At 44.9% G+C, this 13558-nt stretch overlaps 2 protein-coding genes across 2 annotated transcripts in view; both read right to left on the bottom strand.

The window, feature by feature from the left end:
• TMEM43 (transmembrane protein 43) overlaps window positions 1-13558 on the bottom strand; it is a 372149-nt gene that overhangs the window by 333685 nt on the left and 24906 nt on the right. The window lies entirely within an intron of this gene.
• Window positions 1-13558, bottom strand: part of CHST13 (carbohydrate sulfotransferase 13) — a 51508-nt gene that overhangs the window by 27974 nt on the left and 9976 nt on the right. The window contains exon 4 of the mRNA XM_052678927.1: window positions 4949-5054. The gene's annotated coding sequence lies outside the window, so the exon portion shown is untranslated. The remainder of the gene's footprint in view (window positions 1-4948; window positions 5055-13558) is intronic.

The raw sequence follows: 13558 nt of genomic DNA, 5'->3' as shown, positions 1-13558 counted from the left end.
TCAATCACAGAATGAGCATGCTGAGAAAGTTATCTTGCTCCTTAAAACCTTGTGTGACAGGCGGGGATGAAAGTCCTGCATGCCCTTGTCCTTCTCACACCAAGGAAGCTTGGGCAAGGCTTTTCACTGACCTGCTGACAGTACTTGCTGCCCTCTGGGATGGCAAGGGGGCTTATTTTATGCCTGAGAACTGTAGACTGAGCCATCCTCCCAGTCTCACAATGCTTCATGTTTTAGTATTGGTTTTATGCAACAGTGTGCTGCCTGCCTCCTTCCAGGGGCTGCTGAACCTGTGCCTTGTGAAAGCCCTTATCACCACTTATAGCCCTGACATCATGATCAGACCATCAGAAACACTGACACTGCCCTACAACACAGCATAATGACCCTGGAAGAAAAGGAGAATGAAAGGATGCAACGGGATGGAGCAATGCTTCCAGTGATCCTGTGTGATTTAGGTACACACTTAGGTGGGTCTTTAGGTCCTTAAATCCCCTAAGTACCACTGAAACATCCCTTCATGACTAAAAATGGAGTTTCCTGCTTCCCGGGGGGGGTATGATTAAAATACTCATCATCTAAGTAGTGTTTGAGAGGCCGCACCCTGCATGTACTGCCACAAAGTCAAACTCACAGCCATTCCTGCAAGGTTAAGCACAGAGAACTAATTGCCCACACCTGGGCATGACAGGGCTGGCCAAAGCCAAATTAAACAGGTTCAATTTGATGGAAATCCTGGTTGAAAAATCATATGTATGTTCTCTGTCCAGCCATCTTCCATGGCTCTATGTGTTTTCACTACTCTAGAAGCCTGAGATACTATTTTTATTTAGACTAAAAATAATAAAGGCTTTTCTCCAATCCTCTGGGTGCCCTAATTGAATTACGTCTGCATTAGTAAACCCTAACACTGCTAAAATGAAGGCAGCCAACTACCCAGAGTGTCTAGGAGGCACGTCTAGGAGGCACGGTGTCTGCCTCCTCCAGAAACTCTATCCAGAGGTGCCTTGTGCAAGAAGTTTAGTCCTGGAGTGTTACCAAATGAGGTTACTTGCAATTATGGAGTGGAAAAAGCACATTCCACGTCTCTGAGCCATCGCACAGTTCCTCTCCTTTACAAAGAGATTTCTCTAACAAGGACTTTGGTCCAATGTTTGCATAGTCCATTGTAGATAGGAGAGGATGGGGCAATGGCTTTGGGCCACAGCTCTTATTACTGCCACAGTTAATTCAGAGAAAACAGCCCACGGATGGCTGAAAATGCCAAAGAATGGTCTGGCTGCCATCAAACCTACATCTTATAGCACTGAATGGCTGTGCTTGTTAAATACTGCTGCATTTCCAGCTGGTTGCAATGGGCTCTATTCTTTTCAGCATAGCTAAAATAATCCACAGAAGCATCCCTAAACCTGACCTTCTCAAAGATTTGCTGTCACTGAGGGGGAGGGAGAGAAAAAGCTAATTCTTTTCTACAGATGTTCTCAGCAGTACTGTGATTTCAGCAAAACCACAAAGATTCAAGTGCCTCTCTTAGCTAAGGAAGCAAGCACAGTCAAATGCCTTCCCCAGACCTTCCTCCCAGCTAACAGTGCAGCTAGTGTCACTGAAGAAAAAAAAAAAAGCAAACTGTGGGGATTTTTATTTACTTATTTACTTTTTTGCTGTGATTTCTGTGGTTAAAGCTGCGGCTGAAAGCAGCAGTAGCAGGTTACAGCAGAAACTGAATACGCTACTGTGAAGAGGTTTGGCTCAGTGAACTGGGCAGTCTGAAAGAGAAATTGGTTTGCAAGCTTCAGAAATGGATTTAAACAAAACAAGATTATCTCTTTCAATGGAGACATGCTTTTCTTCTCACCAGCTGGATGCAGTATAAGGTAAGCACCCTGGAGCTAATGGAGCAGAGGAACTCAAAGTGTTTCACTTAACCTCTCAATTATGTCCTCTCCCCCAGCAGCTCAGTTTAGCAGTCCTCTGCTCTCATAGAGGCTTTTTCCACATGTGAGACAGGAGAGTAAATCCACCCCCATCCTACAGCCTCTGAGCTGGAAGCACCAGCCTCGTGTTGCTTTCTACAGATGCCCACTGCTGATGTGGAAAAGCTTCTTGCTGCCCTTTAAAGCAGCTGTAAGTGAGCAGTAAAATCATCACTGAGAGGGAACAACGATTATGTATTATCTAGAAGTATGGTTGGCCAAGAATATAAACTCTTGCTCCACACAAAGAAAAGATTAGGAGCGGGGGAAAAAAAGTAATAAAGTGGAGTTATTCTGCCAGTTAATCCTCATCCACACTGCAGTGCAATATATATGGTTTTATAGCCCTCTCAGCTTTATTTCCACTGATAGTTGGTCTGTGGCCAGCCAAACTACTCCTGTGGAGCCCAAGGGAGGTTCATGGTGCTAAACCAGCCAACCATACAGTCAAGGCAAGACCTGACTTTCCAGGACCTCCTCTCAAGATTTCCAAAGCTTGACAAAGTAGGCATGGCTCCATGGGTCTCGTGAGCCACTGATTGACTACCCAAAAATTTATAGTTGTGTGGTTGCTACAGCTATAGCTAAAGGAGATAGTTTTCTGTTTCATATTTTCCAATGAAAGCTTAATTGGAGCATGCAGTAGCCAAGAAAAGAAAACCATTTTCAGCTGAAGTATCTAAAATGTATTCTGCAATCCATCGGGACAAGTGCACATTAGTGAGAAGCCTAATCCTGAATCCTACCCTTTGTGACCAAAACTAGAAATGACAATGAAGGACACAATGCAAAATCTCGTTGTTTTGGTTACAGTATCCCCAGAATCTGTCCTGAACTCAAAGAAGCCAGGTCTGCGGCTTCGTGTTGACATCTGAGATTATCAAGGAACAGGAGTCAATGAATAGCTGCATTGAACCACTTCACGTGCCTCATTAATGTGTTAAATAATGGCTGAATAAAGAAAGAATGTGTAATAGTCGAGTGAAATATTAGACCATACAGAAACACTGTGCTAAAAGCATCAGTTTTTCCTACAAAGAAAAATGGTGGTATTTCTATACAGACTCAGCCAAAAAGACTTTCCGCCCACTCCAGCTTTTGAAACAATTAATTTCATGGAAACCAGAGAGGGAAATCCTGCTGTGGAACCAAATGCTTTGAAAACAGTACTTTGGTGAAAGCAAATGCACCTGGCTTTCTGGGCTGCACTCAGAGGAAGCTCCTATTAGCTTCAGTGACAGATGTGAATACATATACTCTCCAGTATCTCACCTTTCTTTCCAATTTTAAATTACATTAAGTGCAAAATAAAGGGGGAAAACCTTTCCTTACCTAGAGTCAGAAATCTGTTTTTCTTCTTATCAAAAAGCCCTTCCAACCACATACCCTCAAGAATATTGGCTGCAAAATCAATCAGCAGTCTTTTACCTAAGAACCCCATTTAGCACAAGCATTTCCCTCGGTCTAAGCCTTCTCCGGGGGCAGAAGATGTCATTTCTGCTGGCATGGGATTTGTACCAAATCAGCATCTGCATTCCCTCAGGAACTCTACATTCACCTGGGTAGAGCAATGCCAGAAAGATAACTCCTAGACAAAAATGAACCTTAGAGCAACCAAGATGGTTGCAATTTGGGAAAACTGTAAGCAAGTTGAAATGAATTACTGATGCTGGAAATGCTGATCTAATTTAACAATAGGTGGTGTACCTGCCTCACAAAAACATGCACACAAAATCTGGTATTGCGAGGACAAATGTAGAAATGAAGGCTGGAAATCACCATCACCTAAAGCACTGTAAGGAAGTCATGGAAAGCAGCTTTTTTCTCGCAGACAAGAGGTGATAATTTCATCCTCTCTCACAGTGAAAACACTGGTTCCTGAATTTAAATTCTCTCAGAATAAGACAAAATGCCCTCCAGGTTGTTTCTTATCCACGGAATTAACTGAGGCCATGAATTTTGAGACTCTCTCAAACAGACAGCATCTCATTTTCTAACACTTTTCAAAAAGCCTAATAAAGATGAAATGAGCAGCAGTTTTATTACCCGTTTTAACACAGAAGCCAGGAGTGGAAACATTGAGGAATGCCACTGATTCAGTAGACAAATGCTGTGGTGTGTCTCTGCATTAAAACCTTAAGGATGAAGCTGTGGGTGTAGTTTATCTAAAATCTAGACAGAGCTATGCAGGGGACTGAGGCAAGAGAAGGAGATGATGGAGAGCAGTGGTTCCCAGTTGATGGCATTGCATCGTGCCCTCTGTAAAACCCAAAGGGATGCAGCCATGAGCTCAGAGCTCTGCTCACACATTCAGCAGAACTTCCCAAAGTCAGAGGGGAAGGCTCAGTGTCCCAAGGGTGTTAGCAGCTTCCCACACCCTCCTGCTTTGGAAAGGGGGTACTGGGTGCTTCCTGGCAAACTCCGAAAGAGTTTTAGTGATAGGACTATGTAAAGGCTTGGTCAGAAGGGCCATGTTGCCAGACAACTTAATGCTATAAGAACACAATGCTTTCATGGTTCTTAATGGCAAAAAGGACACAGTTAAGCGCACAGTGAATCTTGTAGGCTTTGTAAAAGCTCCATAAACAGTTCCAAGTCCTGATGAGGTGGGAACATGGAGCTCTGTGCCCTACCAGTAGCTGCAGGTTCCTTTCCACTTCACTCTTCAATCAATTACACATTTGCTACCACTGCACATTTGGCTACTGTAACATAGACCCCTAATCCACACTGTTGTCTGCCTAATACAGAAGCCATGACCCCACAACAGGAGGAAGACAAATGGCTTTAGAAGCCCACTCCAAAGAGCACCCAGTGCAGTGACAGAAGATCCCTCCAAAAGGAAACCCATGGGGAAACCCTTATGCTTGCAAGCTACCATCAGAATTGGAAACAGCCTGGTCCTGCTTTGTACTGAACACCCATCTAATGTGAGTATCATGGACCTGGAGGGTTCATCTGGCTGTTAGACTGACCTGCTATAGAATCCCAGAGAGTGAGCAGTCCTCCCACAGCACAGTGTGTGAACTGGAACAGCCAGGCAGGCGGTGGTCAATCTCCAGCAGGTTGTCAGGTTTTGACCTGAAAGAAAAGGAGAAAAAAAGTTAGAATTGCAGAATCATCACAGACCGCCAAAATCATCCAGCCCAACCATCAACCCATCCCACCATTCCCTGTAGGATTCCGTGGCATCCAGACTCAGGCTGAATGTATGCAGGCACAGACGTGTGATGGAAACACTGATCTGCATGTCTCTGAGGGCAATGGAAAACATTCAGCCTGCTTCTACACTCTCCTCATGCACAGATTTATTTTATTTATTGAGGGTCTCTCACAGTTCAGGAGTACACAGAAGAGTTAATTTAATTTACTATGAAGTGCCACACAGTGGTATGAAACGTTTCATACACAGACAAAATTAAAAGGTTTCCCTGAATTGAAAAGCTGAGTTATTTCCAATTGTATTCAGAAGGGTCAGAAAACAGAAGAATGGGAGGAAAATCTTTTTCCATGGGATGAAAGGAGATGGAAGTTAATGATCTCTCATGATTAACTTACAGCCTCTTAGGCATCAATGTTAAATCAGCTAGGCTCCTGCTGACTTATCTCCTCTAAGACACCTTTAACAACTGATCTATTTCTTTCTGTTCAGTTTAAGTACAAGAACTTGAACACCTCAGTGTAAGTTCACTTCAGGTTCGCTTCCAGAGTAAAGGGGAAACCTGTCACTTTGCTTCAACTGTTAGTGCAGCATATATGTAGTATATAAGCATATATATATATGCATATATATAGTGAGTATACGAACATAGTTTGGCTTTTCATTGTTTTAGCAGGTTTGCTCTGGTGCCCAAAATTTGGACCAAACCACAGCCCCCAGTGGTTTTGTTCTCCATGGTAGCCCACAGGTGTTTTGCAGTAGAAATTAAAATGTTGCAAAATGTGGCAGAATTTCCAGAAATCATAGCATCCTTCCTGGGGAGCACTTCTTGAGAGCAGGAGGGTTTTGCAGACATGCACTGAGCTTTCTCCCCATGCTGGAAATGCTCTAACCTTCAATCCATACCTTCCCAAGGACGCCTACTGCAGCAGGAGGCCAATGCAGGTCCATCTTAAGCTATAAGTCACAGACTCATAGAATAACAGAATCGTTTGAGTTGGAAGGAAGCTTTGAAGACCATCTGGTCCAACTCCCCTGCAGTGAACAGGGATGCCTGCAGCTCCATCAGGTGCTCAGAGCCCGTTCAGCCTGACCAGGGTATTCACATCCAGACCTGTTCAGCGTGCTGCTGACTGACACAAGGAATAATGCCATTTCTAGTACAAAGACAACCTCTATTTGCAGAGAGGTTGTGCTGCTCTTTAAAGTGCAGCCAGGAGCAGAGAGTGCTCTTGCATCCTGCCGAGGGATGCTTTTTGCAGGGACTGAGCCCTGGCAGCTTCCCCAATGGCACACTGAGCTGCCAAGCATGCCCATAGCCATGAAGGCAGTACATACACCCCAAAGCAGCCCTGCGTGTGTCTGCAAGTTTGTCCAATCATACCCTTGATCCCTGTGGGCATCCTCACTCCACCCCCCCAGAAAGCACTGCAGACAAATCATCTCTCCATTGTGTTTAACAGAAGGCACATATATGAAAGCCTTCATAAAGAAGAACACACTTCCCTCTTTGTGCATAGGGAGCATCAACTGGAAAGCAGCCAAGCAATTACCGAGCCCAAGAAGAAAGAAAGCATCAAATTCGTTACCCAGAAGACTTACAGACGAAACCTGAAAGGGATTATAAAACCCCATCCAAACAGACATAGCATTGCAACAGCAAAGCACTCAGCTCTCAGGAGGGGAGTGGAACCCCAGCAGTGTGGGGCAGCCATGCAGCCGCCTGCCCATGAGCACCATGGCTGTACCAAACCCCACTGTCTGCCCCATGCCAGCCAGCCAGTCCCAGCCCACCAGGAGATACCTGGCTGCAGTAATTCAGCAGCAGGGGACATTCCCCTGGAGGTCATTTTTCTGCTGATCAGAACCCTGATGATGGCTGGCTACGTTGCATGAATGGGTTTCGCTCATGCAGGGCACCTGCAGTTGGCTTATGGCCTGGCTGAATGTTTGCACAGCCTGTCTCAAGTGTATCTGCTATTCAAGCTGACCCTATACATTCCACTGGTATTTTGTTTTTTGGCTATTTTCCCCCTTCTCTGGGCTCATGATGAGGAGTTCTCTAACAATGAGCTACAGCACAGCCTAGAGCTGGGACTGACCGTGTCAAATGACAAGATATTTTTGTTATAACCCGTATAAGTAGGGGAAAGCCATGACTTTGAAGTAGAAAAGGTTTTTTTCTCCTGAGAACATGAAATCTTCCAGATCAGACAGGCCTTGCCCAAGGCGGTGTTCCTAGAAGAAGGACTGTTTTAGCTTCAACCTCCAGCTGCACCCTGAGCATTGGCGGTCTGCGGGTGCAGATGGATGTCAGCTCCTCCAGCCAAGATTTTGGCTGGCCAGATGGGTCAGAGCCCTGCACACATGTGAGTTGCAGTCCGGCCTCTTCCCCATCCAGTGCAAAAGAGTGCCCACATGGGCAGGGCACATCTATCTGATACAAACTGCCTGTCAGCTCAGAGAGCATCAGCATTGTATTTTTGTATTTATTTGGCTATTGAGCAAGTTGTGATTCCAGTGGGTTACATGCAGCACCATCCGTCCAGGGGAAACACAAACAAATAAATCAGCAAAGCCTGCGGGGTCATTGCAGTATCTGTCTGCCTGATGCCAACTGCAGAGGAGGTGGCTTGCTCCTTTGCCCTCTTGCCCCCATGCCAAGGATCTAACAAGGCAACCAAGGAACTACGTGAGGTGGGGTTTAATTACAATAAAATACACCAAGCACATCACACATATTGATTTGTAACTCTCACCAGAGATTGTTTTCATAAAGTAATTGCAGATGCTTGCTCTTGTTGCTTGCAAGTCAAATCTCAGTCTGTCTCTCTTAACAGCCTCTGCATCACGGATCTCACGAGAGGTTTGGGCACTTTAAAAGGATCAGCAATTATCTGTGGTGCTTGCTTTGCATTTACTTTCCTTGCATATTCGTGCCAGCAATATTTTAGCAAGCACATAACAGGAGGAAGCAGAGACTGACAATGGGGGATACAGCTGAAGTGAAGCAGATGTCTTTTAAATTCAGAGCACACATAGCACAGAAGCAGTGAGTAATCGAACACAAACCAGAAGTGAAACCAGAAAAGCTGAATTTTATACTTAGAACTGAACACTACAGAAAAAAAAAACCAAAAAACCAAAAAGTGGTGGTGCAAAAAAAGCCTTATTTTAAAAACTCTTTGCTTCTTTGAATACCCCATTGCATTGCCAAGTAGCACAGATAAAGAATTCCAATAAACTGAGTTTTGTGTTGACCATGTCCCTCGCATTATTGCTTTTTGGCACAACATGTAGGACAACTCCAGGCCAAAACACAAGTGATGCCGAAAGAACAACTGTTCCTTCCCTCCAGGAATGCGAGCTTTCTGATTGTTACATAAACACATTTGTATCTATTTTTTTGGGAGATTCACCACAATAGCAATTATACCATTACCCATGAGTCAGAGAACATTTTGCTGACATTTTAAAACATATAACTTAAGGCCAGAACCTCCTAAACTTCACAAACAAGTAGAGCTGATGGGAAACAGCCTTATTCACTCCAGTGGGATTGCTCTAATGAGCAAGGGTTTGTAAGATGTGATCTTAGATTGTGAACTGTATGGAGCTGTTTTGTTTTAATTGCAAGGCACTGGGCACATCCAGGCAGGAGCAAAACATGAGGATAAAAGAACAGCTTTGGAGAAACTGCAGATAATTATAAAATGAGAAAGAACCAAGGGTGGAGGGTTATTTCTTTCTGCTGGTTAATCTAGGAAACCTATTCAACTGAGGCAGAAACCAGTGGTCATTAGCAAAGTGACACGCAAGCAGTAAAAAACTCCAGTCTGAGCTTTTACCGTAATCACAGACCTGAAAGATGGACTTTCAGCTTCTTTTGGAACAGCTCGCTTCTAAAAGTGGACCCAAAACGTAACCCACACACCAGAGGCTATCTTTGGTGCAGAAGCCCTTCTGCATAAACCAACGCAAGGTTTTTGGCAGCACAGCAGCTGCTCATAGCCCTGCCTTAGCTGTTGCATGGCCACAGACAGAGGCAGGCCGGGAGGCTGCTCCAACTCAGCACTGCTGCATTGTGCTGCAATTCAGCAGAAGCTTTGGATCCATGTAGCCCAGACATCAGCCTCCTCTCCCACACTTTGCTCACATCTGGATTTCAGATAAAGCTAAAATACTCTGGAATTAAACTCATAGAATCATAGAAACCTTTGAGTTGGAAAGAACCCTTAACATCCATCTGTTCCAACTCCCCTGCTATGAACAGGGACACCCACAGCCCCATCAGGTGCTCAGAGCCCGTCCAGCCTGACCTTGGCTGTCTGCAAGGATGGGGCACCACCATCTCTCTGGGCAGCCTGTGCCAGTGCCTCACCATCATTGTTATATAAACACAATTTAAAACACAGCTTCTGTTTACTGTTCCCAGTGATATGGAGTGCTCACTTTTACCTGGCCTTGATAGGACTCTAAAATCTCAGCTGTCGGCTCTCAGTGCCTCATGCCCTGTCCTGGCCGCGTGGCAGAACCACACAGCTGTTACACGGCTCTGCTTTCTGCCTGGCCACGTTTCTATTAAAGCCATTTTGCTGCCAGAACCACAAAGGATGAGGTAAGGAGGAAAAAACTCAAAGGCTGTCAGCAAAACCACTCTCGAATAAGGTGACATAAGCCTCGCGTACAACAGATAAAGCTTAATCTCTGAAAAGGGACAGCAGAAAGGCTGATAGGTTTCAAAACGAGGCACAACAGCTGTGTTTGGGTTGGCCAACGCCAGCTCTCCCTTCTGCTGCAGCTGGCTCTGCTCATGTGAACAAGGCAGATTAAAATGCGGCATTCTGCAGACCTAAACCTGGAGCGCCGCGGGCTGGAGGCAGTGAGAACAGAGCTGTGATGCTCTGGTGGCAGCTCAGTAATAATTGCATGGTGCTGCCCACACTTCAATGGGGAGATAGCATTTGCTGGCTCAAAGCGTGTCTTTTTTTGTTGTTTCAAAAATGCCTTTTGATAGGAAAATGCACGTCTTTGTGTCTGTGTGGTTTGACTGCTGGGCTTAATTGGTCTTATTTTGGAGCATAACAAATCAGCAAGATGCAGTAGAAGTCAGAATAGATCGAGCTAAAAAGCTTTCTGTAACTTGCTGCCACAGAAAGAGGCACTGCCCTCTTTCCACAGTAATAGCTATACCACCAACCTGAAAAGGAGCTTAAAATAAGTAACAGTACTAAAAAAGGAAAGGGTGTATGCAGGAGTGTATCTGTGGAGCCACTCCACCCACTGTGATGGGAAAAAACTCAACTGGGTGGACCTGCATTCCAGCAGCAGCCCAGGATGCCGGCACTTCATATTCCTGTGCCTGCAGATACATTTTTCTTACCCACATTCACAATTGTGGAGGAAAAATAAGAGGCAGCTTGATAAACAAAGCGAGGCACAACAAAGCACTCAAGAGAAAAACGGAAATAATTTGTTCGACAAGACGAAGAACAACACAGTGTGTGTGTTCAGGAGTGCTGCTTTTCATCTTTGTGGTAATTGCATCGTTTATTAGGTGATGCTTCCTGGGATGGTGTTTAGAGTTATTGTGTGAGGATGTCATAACATCCGTGTTCATTAGATAACTTTGGGGACCTCGCTGTGGGAGACTGTAAGGAGAGGGAATGAGAGAGAAATTGTCTGAGAGAGATCAGGTGTGCTGCTGGGATACGAAGGGCACAGTGCTCAAAACAAATCAAGCTGCAACCTTTTCCTGCAGGTGTAAGAAGCCCAGGGTTCAGGTCTAAGCTGGCATCGCACATACTGGTGAGAACTGGGGAAAACTGGATGCAATCCATTGGCTCCTGCTGCAAAGGAATGAGCTGAGAGAGGCTAGGAGATTTGGAACAAGAGAGGGCTTGAAGGAGCTTTGGGAGGCATGCCATGCTGTGAAGCTCTACTTCAGGACACGAGGTAATGGCTTTAATGGCTAGATGAGGTTCAGGTTGGATGTTACGAAAAGTTTCTTCTCAGAAAGAGCAGTGATGCACTGGCACTGCTACCCAGGGAGTGGTGGAGTCACTGTCTCTGGAAGTGTTCAAGAGCCGTGAAGATGTGGCCCTGAGGGATGTGGTCAGCAGGCATGGTGAGGATGGGTTGATGGTTGGATTTGATGATCTTAGAGGCCTTTTCCAATCGTAATCATTCTGTGATTCTTACAGAGGAGTTGCTCAACGTGCTCACTGAGAGGTTTCGGTGCAAATGTACCTGGGCCCCTGCTGCTGATGGCAGCCTGAGAACCACAGAGCTGTTAAGGCCAGATAAAAGCCAGAAATGCAGTGATCTCATCCATAACCCTAAGTAGCCTGTCCTTGTGAGCTAGGCTCTGATACAACTTAAGGTAAAGTGTTGTTCCTTATTAGGGCTTTGTTAGTTCATGTCTCGTCACCATTACCTCCTTGTTTCCTCAAAGAAGTCCTAAAAAGAAAATCAGTGCCATTCTCTCAGCTTTCAGGACCAAGACATTGAATTATTACTTAAAAGAAAGCTGAAGGTTAATTTTTGCTTGGGAAAAAAAAAAAAAAATCAGTTGTACAGAAAGAAATATTCTAAGTATTCAATTTTGATTTTTGGAGTCCAATCAATTTGATTTCCTCTCCCTCAATAGGATGTTCCTTTGGTATTTGGTATCTTTTTTCTATTTCGGAATGTCCATCTTGTTAGTGAAAAAGATGTTGAGTCTTCTATGAGTGCAGTCATGAATAAAATTTAAATTCACTCATTTCCTAAAAATCCCTCATCTTGGCTGCACAAGCCCTTGAGGCAATGCTCCTGCAAGTGAATTCCTGGTTGCTCCCTGTCTCCCAAAAACATCGTTCCATTGGCTACAGCTCCAGCAAGGCCAGCTCCCATCCCTTGGATGCAGGACATGCTGCTGCCTCGATGCATGCAGCTATGGCCATAGCGTGCAGCTTTTCTTGATGGTCGTACCTGGTTTATGGATCTGAGGTTTTTATTTGGAGCAGTGATGAAGGAGAGGAAGAAAAATTTGGGTTTTAGCTCTTCAGAGTTTGGAGGGACTGCAGTTAGAAAGTCACCTTCTGACTTGTAGGAGGAGCACATTTGACCTGGGAATTGCTCAGACAGAGAAAATCAATGTGAACTGGTATAATTTGTTATTTACACAAAGGCGTTCTACACCCAAAGGCTTTACACCTCTTGTCAATAGTCACTTTTCAAACAGATTACACTAAGACTAAACCACACACAGCTCTTCTCTCCCTCTTGGCTGATGGTTGGAATTTTAGGTCTAAAGAAGAGGTAAAGCAGCCAAGTGAACGTGGTGGATCTTGGTGGATCACTACAAGGATGAGGTCTCATGTGGGCACTGCTGACAATAACTGCAAGCTCATCAAGAGGTGCAAATCCTGAGCTCAGATCTCCCAATGTTCTTCTCTTGCAGCTCACTATGGGACAGAGAACAGATGGATCAGGTCACAAATCCATGGGAACATGCTTCCAACAGTGCCTTTGTGGATGCCTGGCTGAGAGAAATCCTCCTCTCCGATGCAGGAACATTTCTCCTGGTATGCAGCTCCAAATGTGGGACCAAAGCAGGGAGTGAGTCAGAGGTGTCTGTCTGTACAAGCTTCATGGCAGAGCTGCAAGGCAAAAGGTAGTTGGAAAAAGTTCACACACAATGTGAGAGGTCTGAGCTGTCAAGATCTTCAGCCAGGGTATGTTTCTCTTTGTCAGCATGAACTTGGGATGCATTGGTACCACTGTATGGGGCCGAGCATCTCCAGATTGGGCTCCATCCAAAGGATGATGGTTTAGTGGACATGGCGTTGATGAGTTAGTGGTTGAACCTGATGATCATAAAGATCTTTTCCAGCCTTCATGGTTCTATGATTCTGTGTCCTGTCCCAAAGAGCTGCACTGGGCAGAGCAAAAGAAAACATCAAGCTGTGTTCTGCAGCAGCATTTTAAAGCTGAAGGCAAACAGTATAACCATCTAGTTTGCTCACATGGAGAAAAGAAATTGCTCTTTGCTTTCTGCATGCTGGGTTTTTTTCTGCACTGCTGCCAAGCTGTTTGTTGTTTTATTTTTTTAAACTTCGGCAACTGATAAAATCCATATTTAGAGAAAAAACAGCAGATTCATTTTATAAGATGAATGCAAATGAAAGCAGTTGTCCAAACCGTCCCTTAATGCGGTGTGCCACTGTCAGTGTCTGTGATTAACGCTTCCTGCTTGGAGTAATGCCTTCTATCCCATTGCTGTGCTGCCCCACGCAGAGCAAAAGCACCCCGGTGGTGCAGCCACGTGCTGACTTCCTTTCCCTGCAGTACAGAGCTGTGCCTTTCTGAGATTGCTGGTGTCATTTGGTCTGAGATCCTTTGGTTTCCTTTGGTTTGCAGAACTGCACAGCGGATGTGAAGT

Source organism: Tympanuchus pallidicinctus, unplaced genomic scaffold (assembly GCF_026119805.1).
Source record: "Tympanuchus pallidicinctus isolate F22 unplaced genomic scaffold, pur_lepc_1.0 scaffold17, whole genome shotgun sequence".
NCBI lineage: Eukaryota > Metazoa > Chordata > Aves > Galliformes > Phasianidae > Tympanuchus > Tympanuchus pallidicinctus.
The sequence above is the reverse complement of the archived record's forward strand: the minus strand, read 5'-3'. Positions and strand labels throughout refer to the sequence as shown.